This window comes from Desmodus rotundus, chromosome 13 (assembly GCF_022682495.2).
Source record: "Desmodus rotundus isolate HL8 chromosome 13, HLdesRot8A.1, whole genome shotgun sequence".
NCBI lineage: Eukaryota > Metazoa > Chordata > Mammalia > Chiroptera > Phyllostomidae > Desmodus > Desmodus rotundus.
Genome location: NC_071399.1, coordinates 82,064,119 through 82,075,603, shown reverse-complemented (window position 1 = coordinate 82,075,603; position 11,485 = coordinate 82,064,119). Strand labels below are relative to the sequence as shown.

At 38.3% G+C, this 11,485-nt stretch overlaps 1 non-coding gene across 1 annotated transcript; it reads right to left on the bottom strand.

The window, feature by feature from the left end:
- Positions 1–1,005: 1,005 nt before the first annotated feature.
- LOC112313798 (U1 spliceosomal RNA) lies at positions 1,006–1,169 on the bottom strand. The gene has a single exon (XR_002975732.1). It is a non-coding gene; the product is annotated as a U1 spliceosomal RNA (small nuclear RNA).
- Between the last annotated feature and the right edge of the window lie 10,316 nt (positions 1,170–11,485).

Genomic DNA, 11,485 nt, shown 5'->3' with positions numbered 1-11,485 from the left:
AGAACTCAGAGTTCTTCTAAATAGCCATCACATCCTCTTCTTTCAAATGTTTCTTCAAACCAGAACTAACGTGTGGCTACTTTAAATGCCAGAATTATGTGATAACTCTGCAAAGTAGATGCTATTTCTGTCTTACAGATACTTGTTAAGTAAATTTACTCAAGGGCCCTCATTGAACAGATTATTTGTGGATTTCAATTTTCTCTAACCGGATGTTATTCACTGATCTTTACCATTTTTTTCCCTATGTCACAATGTTGATTAAAGGGAATTGTGATTTGACATGCAGCATTGCTATTTTCTGTTTCTAAGAAACAAAATGTCATTGCTATTTACTTTCTAAAAGGACCAAAAAGCATGGGATGACAAGGAACCTGTCCAACTTGCTATTCAGCAGCTGCACGTAAACATTATGTTTATAGCCTTTAATTGTAATCAAACGCAATGCTATTTTGAAAAGAATTTTCATTGAAGTTTATCCTCTTGAGCACTACCACTGCTTTGTCAAACAAGTTTATGTGATATTCTAAATCCTTTGTTGTCCTTTCAACACCCTTCACAGCATCTTCACTAGGAGTAGATTCCATCTCAAGAAACCAGTTTCTTTGCTGAACCATAGGAAGCAACTCCTTATCCATTAAAGTTTTATTATGAGGTTGCAGCGATTTAGTCAAATCTTCAGGATCTATTTCTAATTTGAATTCTCTTGCTATTCCACCACACTTCCACCAGTTTGTTTGCTTGTTTGTTTGTTTGTTTTCCATTGTAGGCTTAGATCCCTCAAAATCATCCACGAGGGTTGGAATCAAGTCTTTCAAACTGCTCTCAATGTCTGTATTTTGACCTCTTCTCATGAATCATGAATGTTTTTAACAGCATCTAGAATGGTGAACCCTTTCTAGAAGGTTTTCCATTCACCTCGCCTAGATTTAGCAAAGGAATTTCTATCTCTGGTAGCCATAGTCTTACAAAATGTATTCCTTTTTTTTTTCTCCCATAAGAAGCCAGGGGAGAGTGTGAATACAGCCCCCTCCTACCACAAATTATGCAGCTGAGTTTCCCACATTTGGGGAACTCTCAGGGGTCAGCACATCCGGAGTGCAATGGATGAACCTCGCCCTGCGAAAACCACCTTTGTGATCATGGTATCTCCCTGGCCAGGTTAGTATACAAAATGTGTTTTTTGAATAATAAGACTTGAAAGTTGAAATTATTCCTGGATACACAAGCTACAGGCTAGCTGTTGTTTTAGCAAGCATGAAAACGCTTTAATCTCATTGTACCTCTCCATCAGGGCATAATAAAACAAGGAGAGCCTAAGGTGGTCAAACGGAAGCAACGTAAATTTGCATCCAAGGATGAACGTACAAACAAAAAGTGGAATATTACCCAGCTATAAAAAGGAATAGAGTGCTGATACATGCTGCAACATGAGTAAATCTTTCCAATATTACGCTATGTGAAAGAAACTGGACAAAAGATCGCATAATGTATGAGGACTCCATTTTGAAGAGAAGTGGGACCAGGCACGTTTGTACAGGGAGAAGGCGCATTAGTGGCTGTCAGGGGCTGGGTGAGAGGGCCGAAGGTCAGTGACTGCAAATAGGTATGGTGCAAGATTTCTCTGGAATTTTCTCTGGAATTGGTTTAAATCAGATAATGGCGATGCTTTTAAGACTCTGTGAGTATACTAAAAGTCAATGAATGGTACACTTCCAAGTGGCTCAGTGATGACTTTTATGGCACCTAAATTTCATCTCAATAAAATAATCTCACATCTATTAACATTTAATTCTAGTGCTATTGCCCGTTAAAAGCCCACATTCTTAACATACCCTGCAAAGTTACTGTACTGCACCCACAGTGTCCACCTGCTACTGCTTCCTTATGAAACAATATCCCCATCTAGTACGTGGCTACCTTTTTGCTTAGAAAAGTATTTCTGTACTTCCCTATTGACATTCAAATCCCTCTAGCTACTGTATACTCCATAATTACCCAAGGTCGTATCCAAAACACAGAAACAAATTCAATCAAGTCGTACTAATCTCTTCACAGCCTACCTTCAGTGATGTAATTCCTGTATCACTGTAGTGCACTGTCATTATTGCTAAGAAAGACTTCGATCCTCTTATCTGCATATAGAAACCTGAAGTCTACAAAGCATTTAATTACTTCCATATACTTTGGAAAAAGACAATTAAACACACAATTTTTTCTTGGTTTTCTTAAATGACATGACACATATTTTGTCTACTAATAATTTTCTGTAGTACACTAATAACTTAAGTACATGGAAAATACATGTGGAGGGAGAGCTGCTATAAATGTGTAACTGGGCTAACTATTAAGTCAGAGAAACCCTTAAACAGCAAGAGGATACACATGTACAGAGAGTTTAACCTTGAAACCAAAACTGCACAAACATTACCTACCAGTGCCCTAAAGCCCAGAATTTTAGGAACTAATTTTATTAGTTCCACACAGAGATGAAAAAGATAGGCCAAGATCCTGATTAATAATAAACGCTTAATTACACATGGTTTTCAAAGAGCCAGGGCAGAAAAAACATGATGCTTTCTCTGTGTAAACTAGTCATAACAAACGAGGAGAACGAGGGTAGGGAACCAGAGGAAGGGGAGGGGATTAGAAGCAGAAGAAGGAAGGAGCAGGGGGAAGAGAAGGCGAAGTAGCTACTGAGTGCCTTTTGATGTCAGTAGTAGCTTTTTAAGCCATTATATCTTAAACAATGTATTTTAGATAATGTTAAGCTATAAGAGGCAGCTAGACACAAAAATTAATTGTTCTGAAATTTTAAAAAGTATATTTCCATTAATAGTAATTTCATGTTAGCCATGTGTTTAGGAAATGAGACTTGAAAAAGGAGATTTTCTTTTACTGGGTTATGGACAGTGACTAATACCTGAGTAGATCTAATGAAAGAAGAGAGGCCATGATTCAAAAGGAAAAAAAAGTTGACTGATTTTCTCAGGTTGTATTCCAGGAAATTATTGAAAAGAGCCCTCTGAAAGCTTCTGATACATAATCCATAATAATAAGAAGAAGAACAACATTTAAAAACAGCTATAGTAGAAGATTACAGGAAAAAAAGAGGAAGGCCAATTGGAGATAATGGTACCAGGAAAATGTAGCTAGAATATTTATAGCATTATTGTATTAGTTACAAGGTGACATAGTTAATGTTAGATGGTGATAATATTTATTTCGTTTCTAGTGATTCCAGGTAGAGTATGTCACAGGATTAGAGGAAGTAAGAGAAACATTAAGGTACAGAATAGAGGACAAAAGTAGGTTAAACCTAACAAGATTGGAAGGGTAGGAAAGCAAAATTGCTTAGTTAAAGAGAGAGTGGAGGAGGAGGCGGAGGAGGAGGAGGAGGAGGAGGAGGAAGAAGAAGAAGAAGGAGGAGGAGGAGGAGGAGGAGGAAGAAGAAGAAGAAGAAGGAGGAGGAGGAGGAGGAGGAAGAGAGAGAGGAGGGGGAGGAGGAGTGGGAGAAGAAGAAGGAGGAGGAAGAGGGGAAGAAAAGAAGAAGAAAAAGAAGAGACTGAAAAGGAGGAGAAGGAGAAAAGAAAAAACAAATCTCTAGACCCAGAAACAATATGAAGAGCAATACAGATACTGTAATTCAATCTAACAAACAAGGCAGAACAAAAATGTGACCAGTTAAAAAAAAAAGACACATATTTAAAAAACTCAGTTATGCTTAACTACAAAAAGAAGAAAACGAATGGAAATAGAATACAGGAACTTTGTTTCACATCCATGTGAAAGTATATGGCATAAAGGGGTATTTCTACTATTCCTGAATTGCCAAAGGTTTCTAGAGGATCGCAGTAATCACAACCGATGGAAAGACAAAGCTTCCAGAAAGAGCATCTGGCAGAAGTGGCGATTCCCACTAGGTTGCTGGTTCTGCAGACAGAGGCATCGACAGCAGCTTCATTTCAAAACTCCAACACAGATTCTCAAGGGAGGACTTCCCTATCATACATATGTTACAAATTTAAGAAAGTCCACTCCAAAAATACAAGGGAGCAGATGCTGTAGCACAGTTAAAAACGCACTGGCTCTCTGAGGAAGGCGGGCCACAGAAGGAAATTCAGGATCTGAGGCATGTAATAACAGCACCCTGAATGGAGAGTCGGCAGCTACAGACACAATTGACTCTGCCTAGAGGAGGAAGAAGAGAAAACGTCACCTGACAGAGTTCACACACAATATATCATTGACATGCCTGAAACAACAGCTCGTGTAGAAGTGGCAATTTAGAAGTTCTGAATAAGTAAAGCAGAGAATCAGACCAGAGTTGACCATTGCGCATTTCTAAACTTTTTAAGAAAACATAAGTGTATCAAATAGCAAAAATGGCTATGGACGGAGAATGTTTTTTAACTGTTTTATATGATTAAGTGAACTTCCACACGTAGCTTATCGATTACCGGCACTTTCAATAAGGTTAAATTGCCCAGTGACGGACTGGCACAAGCTCTCATAGGCTCTGGAGGCTAACGGGAGCATTTTCCCAACACTCAGGAGTTTCTGTCTATTGCTTTTGCCAGGTTGCATTGTGTCTTTGTGTCTCTGCTATTAACTTCTAAAAAACAGCATGTTTCTGCATGGTTCTCTGCTCTGGTTCTGAAAACATCCTCTCATTGGAAACAGTGGTGCTAGGCATTCTTCCTTGAGCTTGCTGAACATCTGAGGTATGGGTGATAACTGCAATGGGTTTTGATTTGGAATCGAAAGTATGGGGCTGTTCAGACTCTTGGTGGCAAAGAAATTCAACTTTGAGGCTTTAAATAAGCATGGTCATCATAGAAAATTCAGGCTGTGTGGCAACTGAGGATACAGAGCTGACTGAGGATTAAAGCCTTTTGAATTTAACTCCCAATTACTTTGTTGTACCAGGAAAGGAAGACGCAGGGTGTGGACTTAAATGTCTCTACGGGGATTTGATAAGCAGGGGCCGGGGGTGGGGGGTGGGGGGGATATACAAACGTTCAAATTTCTATTGATCTCGCCTCGTTTGCATGCAATAGAAACAGTAGTGATAAACATAAGAAAAAAATTTATTGGAAGAATGTCAGGGAATGCATGGGAGCAAGGGGACAGGAGTCTGAAAATTGGGTGGAAATGAGGTAACTCCTGAGGAAGAAGAGAAATCAATCCTACAGCCACGTTTTGACCCCTGGAGTCCAGGTTGGCTGCCACGGTCACTGCTGGTGGGCAGCATCACAGGTGGCACATACTGCCACACCTGCCACCCAACAAGGCTGTCGCACTTAATGAATTCTAATGCCTTCTTTCCGTGTGTCACCACCTGCAGATTCACTGTCACATTCTCCGGAAACACTGAATTTTCTAACCCTAGTTCCTGTGCTAGAGCCCGGCTTGCTGGAAGTTGGATGGTGGGGGTGTGGAGAATGATGAACTGTCTCCTTTCGATTTGTGTTATTTCCAAGCAATTTCCCCTTTATTCCAGTCATATTAAAAAAAAATAACTATCTTAATTTTTTTCTGCAAAGTAGTTGTGCTGCTGGATTTTTATCAGTCCTTCAAAAACACAAACACACACAAATAAACAAATATATAAACATACATATTAAATATATTTTAAATTTAAATTCTATAAATGTATACATAATATATGTTTAAAAACATATATATTATTTTCTGTTCCTTTTGCTGTCTAATAGCCATTATATACAATCCTTCTAAATGCTAGACTTAACATAAATAAATAATTGTGTGACTGCCGTTCCTACTGAAGTGGCTACCTAAACGGAGTAAAAATGTAAAAGGTTTATAGAGCGTAATGACTTGGAAGGAAACAGAAGACAGCGCCCAACTGGCTGGACAAAAGCATTAGGGGATGATGCCAACCTGAGAAAGCCCCTGTCAGGGCAATGGGGAGCTCGGGGAAAAGCCTTCCCGACAGAGGAGCACCTGGCTGGACCAATGTGGCTAGGCCTTCACTCGACCGCCTGGTTCAGGGCTTGGCTGGGAGCAAACTGGAAAAGAGCAGGGTTTCGACAATCGAGACAGGTCCTGAGAAGTCTAACAGCTGGAGCCTCAGCTACCCATGCTCTTAGCAGATAGGCAGTGTGTCGTGTTTGGAAAGCGGTTTTAAGTTTCACATCTGTCTTTGTCCCATTAAGCTTTAAAAAAAAAAGCATAATACAAAGAGTCTTCTAGAATCTCACATTAATCCCAAGGGAAAGCACACCAAAACATCATTAATTTCTGCATTAGGTTCATAAGTCAGGATTTTTATATAATTCCTATTTTTACTTTAATACCATCTCATTCACATAACTTTTATAGTGTGAGAGTCACGGTCTAAACTTGAAATATAATTGCCATCAATATACACTACATAAGATATTGAGTAAACCAGAAATACAAAAGGGACAGAGAAAATATATTAATATATGTTATTATATGTTAACATCATATATAATATAAACATATATATCATACACATTAAGGGAATGGATTCATATTTTTTCCATTTTCTAATGTTGGTATGGTTGGTTATTGGAATTATCTCAAGTTCCCAATTCCAAACTGTTTCCTTACCTTCAGTTAGGATTTTGGCCAATCAGGCTTCTTTATTTTTTTCCCAAATTTTATTGCCAAGAATAATCTTGTTAGTTTTGCTTACCTAACACTGCAGTATTTTATCAATAATTTCTATACCTGACTATGGTTTTATAATAAAGCATCCCAGGGGATTTTTTTGTTCTCTTCATACTTTTCTGTATCCTACTGCAGATGAAAAAGGAAATTTCACTGTGCATAGTTTTGATCCCATTTTGAACACATTCTCCCTGTGACACGCGAAGTTCCAAGTGGTAATCTCGCTTCAGATTCAATGGAGTCCTTGTTTTTTGTAAGAAACTCTGCTCCCTGGTACATGAAAAACTTTAATCCAGCAGATATAAACACATGTAGTGACCAAACTTTCTGTGGCTTACTGTGAAAACATATTAGTCAATATCTTTGGAGAACATATGAGCAGAATAGAAGAGGGAAATACATGGGTTTGAATGGCATCTGAAATATTTAATTTATTTCATTCATAACATGTAATCTGAAGCAAACATGCCAACATATTCAAGTTTGATGATATATTTCTGTTCTGTAGACAGAGTAGAATAAAATAGTTTCTCTGAGTTAGAAATGAAGTTATTTAACACATATTTATTAAATTATGATTTTTCATCTATCTAGAGTGTTTGGCAATTAAAAATCTGCCAGATGTATCTGGCTTTGTGTCAAGATTTGACTTTAAAAAAATACAGATTTTAAATCTTTACAATCAACTGAACAGGGACTTTATTGGACACAACCCTCACTGATTGTTTTTTAACTACTTTAAGGGCATGCCTTTATTTATGCAGCCTGCACTTGCTCAAGAGTGTTTTGTCTAAATGAAATTGAATGCCTGTGGAGAATCCCAAAGGAGATATTTAAAAGTTCACAGATATAATGGAAATGCCATTTTGGTTACTAAGCAGTATTAACACCTTTATAATTGTTATCATGTTCAAAGACTGCCTTTGAAATGCAGACAGAAGACTGAACCTAGACAGCCCCAAAGTGCTGGTGCATTACTTCCAGTTGTGCTAAATGCCAAGGGAGATCAATGAGTTTTGTGATCTCAACAACCTCTCTGTAGTTTCTGTGTTGTGGCAATTTGTCGTGACATTCGGTATCATTTATTCTTGGCTAGTAGCAGACATACTCCCTTGGATACCTGAATAAACTTCTGATACTCTAATTACTTTGACTATTACTGGAACTACCATTGGCCACCATCATTGGTTTTTAAAACCTCACATTTCCAAAAATCGGAACTAATGATAACACTGCTGGTCCCTCATGACAGTATTGTTACATGCTGCAGTTAGGACATAAACTGATAAAGCAAATTTTTTTCATATGAACTCTTTTATAAGCCTTTGAAAAGACTCTGCCCCAGGATGTGGAGAATAGGGGTATTCATTCAACAGAAGTTTACTGAGCTCCCAAAATGTGCCAGGTTGTAAGGTGCTGTCTTTCAGAAACTTCTGGTCTAAATGAAGCATATACCTAAGTACTAGGTGCATTACTATGCAGTTAGTGGACCATACAACTAGGTAATGGATGAATTACTCTGCAGTGTAATAAGTACTTTGACGGTGAAAAGAGAGGGGGTCAACGAGCAGCCATGTATAGACTCTCAGAGGCAGCTTTCGGAGCTAGTGCCTGAAATCACAGGGAAAACAAGCAAACGGTCTTTAAGTGGGTATTTGAAGGACATATCTGTATTATGAAGTTTTATTTTATTTTTAGAGAGGGGGGAGGAAGAGACAAAGGGACGGAGAGAAATATCAATGTGTGGTTGCTTCTCACATGCCCCCAACTGGGGACCTGGCCCGCAACCCAGGCATGTGCCCTGACTGGGAGTCAAACTGGTGATTCTTTGGCTTGCAGGCCTGGCACTCAATCCACTGAGACACACCAGCCAGGGCCTCTGTTATCAAGCTCTAACTGAGAGCTGAAGGAGGAGTGTTCTCAGAAGAGAACATGGTATACACAAGTATAATAGATGCAATAGAGAAAATTAGGAAAGCAGTTCAGCCTTACATGAATATTCAGTAAATGTGTGAGTGATATGGATGGGAATGGAAAAAAAATAGGGACTAGATTATCACAGGATCTCTTTGGAAAGAAGTCATCAAGTTTTAGAAATACAATGAATCAACAGATTTTGGACCTACCAAATTCTGTACCCATATAGTATGTCTTTCTTCTCATTTCCCAAGATGAATTACACAAACACATTGCTCAAGCTTGTTGAATTACCAAAACACTTTGATTGTTGTGCCAGGCCCCATCCTCTCTTGCCTACAAATGTTTCCTTCCCTTTTATATACTCATTAGTTTTTCCTTAGACAGGGTAATCTCCATCAGTATAGAATTATGCTGATTTTATTGCCATCTTAAAAACAAAACTGAAAACAACTCCTCTTGCCAGCTACTACCCATATGTTTGTGACTTCTTGTCACACTATCTTCGCTCTGCCAGTTTATGCTGCTGTAACAACTAATGTTGGATACCAGCCCTAGCCTTTGATGGTGCCAGAAGAGGAGCTGATGATTTTCAAATCAGCCTTCTATAAGCTCACTGTAAAAAGTTTGACATCCAGCTCTGCTGTTGTATCTGTCCTGTCTCAAAATGCAATGGAAATATGAGGAAATCTCACCCCTGTTATAACTATCCTGTCTGAAAGCCAGCTACGTGTATTATGATGTCACATGGTATTATTTGCTCAACTGTTGGCTTTTGTCATTTGGTCACCCCATCCTTTTATTTATAGCCCAGATGGCTCTCATGAAACTGAGACACACGGCTGTATCTAAGGGCCTATTGGGCATCCACATTTGGTTATAGTACAGAACTAAAACCTAACTTTCCCAATACTAAACCCATCCGTCTATTGCCATCCCTCTAAATACACTCCTCCTTCTGTGTCCTCTAGCTTGATGAATGATAAAGAATACATCCATCCACATGGGGTGGCATCCCATATTCTATCCCACCTGTTAATTTATGCATTTGGCCAATCAAAATATTTATTGTCAACTTGGGTCATTCCTAGGCAATGCTCTAGATGGTGAAGCTGTAGAAGTGAAACACACACACACACACACACACACACACAGATATCTACCCTTAATAAGCTTATATTTCAGTGATTCAGATTAAAAAAAAAAAGACATCTGGAAATGTCAGTGGAAGTCCATTGATTTTCCAACAGGCAGCGATCTCTTGCCACAAATATAATAGTCCTCCATTTCTATAGCCTATAGAATTTTTTCTTTGGTATGTTAGTCATCACCCCACTATATTCACAGACTTCAGTGCATCAGAGTGGAAGCTTTAAAGATCTTCTTGAGCTTTTCTTATGAGGATTGTAGGGAGAAAGAAGCGCTCCTTCCTTTCGCCAGCGATGAGTGAAGTGAAGCTCAGGTTAACAGGGAAACTCTTCTGAATTTTCAGCAGCTTCATCCCTTCACTTCCTCCTCCAGCCAGGTGGGATTTGCTCTGCTTTGGTGTCAAAACATGTTTTTTAAACCTCGTCATTTATCACATCCAGCTTTTTAAAGATGTCAGTTGGGAAAAAGACTATCGTTGATAAAAATAAGTTGTAAGAGAAAGAATGTGTTAGATAAGACGTGGATGTAATTGCTACAGAATTGTGCTTAAAGCAGTGATTCTTTAAACCACAGGGGGAAGGCAGTATTTCAGAAATCACGGTTGTATTCTGCCTTACTAATTGGCATTGCTATCTGCCGTTAATGGCTCAGTGCTATTGAGCTCAATGAATTTATTTGATCTGTAATGTACAAATCACTCATAAACAAAAATCCAAAAATCAAAACCTTGAAATGTTTTCCTTAATTCCTTAAAAATAAAAGATTATCACAAACATTTTTCCTAAACTTTTAAAATAGATATAAAAACAATTTCTTCCAGGAGGGTAAGGACAATAAAAAGAGATCCTAATATGCCCAGGCCTGATTTATAACTATGAACATGGGAATCTACCCAGGGCAGGAAATAAGGAGAACAAGGGCAGAGTGAAGAACAAATGCCAACACATTCCTCCCCCAATCAAGGACCTGAAAAGCCATGCAAACTCTAAAATAAATCACTATAAAGATAAAACATTTCTATAAACAGTATTATCTAATCATATCTACCACTGTTCTCCATTTTTATTTTATACCTCTACTCCACTAGGCCATGCGTTATGTGGAATTACTAATTTTTTGGTTCACAGAATTACTATTTTTTTAAACTAATAATATGAGAAAATCTTTCTCTCTCTCTGTCTCTCTCCCCCTCTCCTTCTCTCTCTCACCCTCCCTCTCTCCTTCTCCCTCTTTGTCCCTTTTAATCCCTCTCTGTCTCTCTCTCTGTGTTTCCAGTATTGAAGGGTTTGTATATTCTATGTTGAAATGACAGAGAAGACTTTGAAGAAACACACATTACTCCCAATATTATATAACTGCTATACAATAGCGTAGCCACTAGCCCCACATGGTTATTTATGTTTCCTGGTATATTTATATTAATTAAAGTGAATGCAATAAAATTTTCTCTCTGGGTCACGCTGGCCACATATCAAGCACTCGATAACTACATGGGGCCAGAGGCTACTGCAACAGGCAATGCAGGTAGTAAAAGCTTCTGTTATTGAAGAAACTTCCCCTGCACAGCACTGGTCAAGGTTATGACAGTTTTAATATGTATTACTTTAGTGCAACCAAATTATTGCCATTCAATGTGGAAAATAAGAAGTTACTAAAAAATTACAATAATTAAATTATTATTACAGTATCTACTGGGACATGCATTAGGAAAATATATCAGTTTAATTTTCATACTCATAGGTATTTTCATACCCATAGG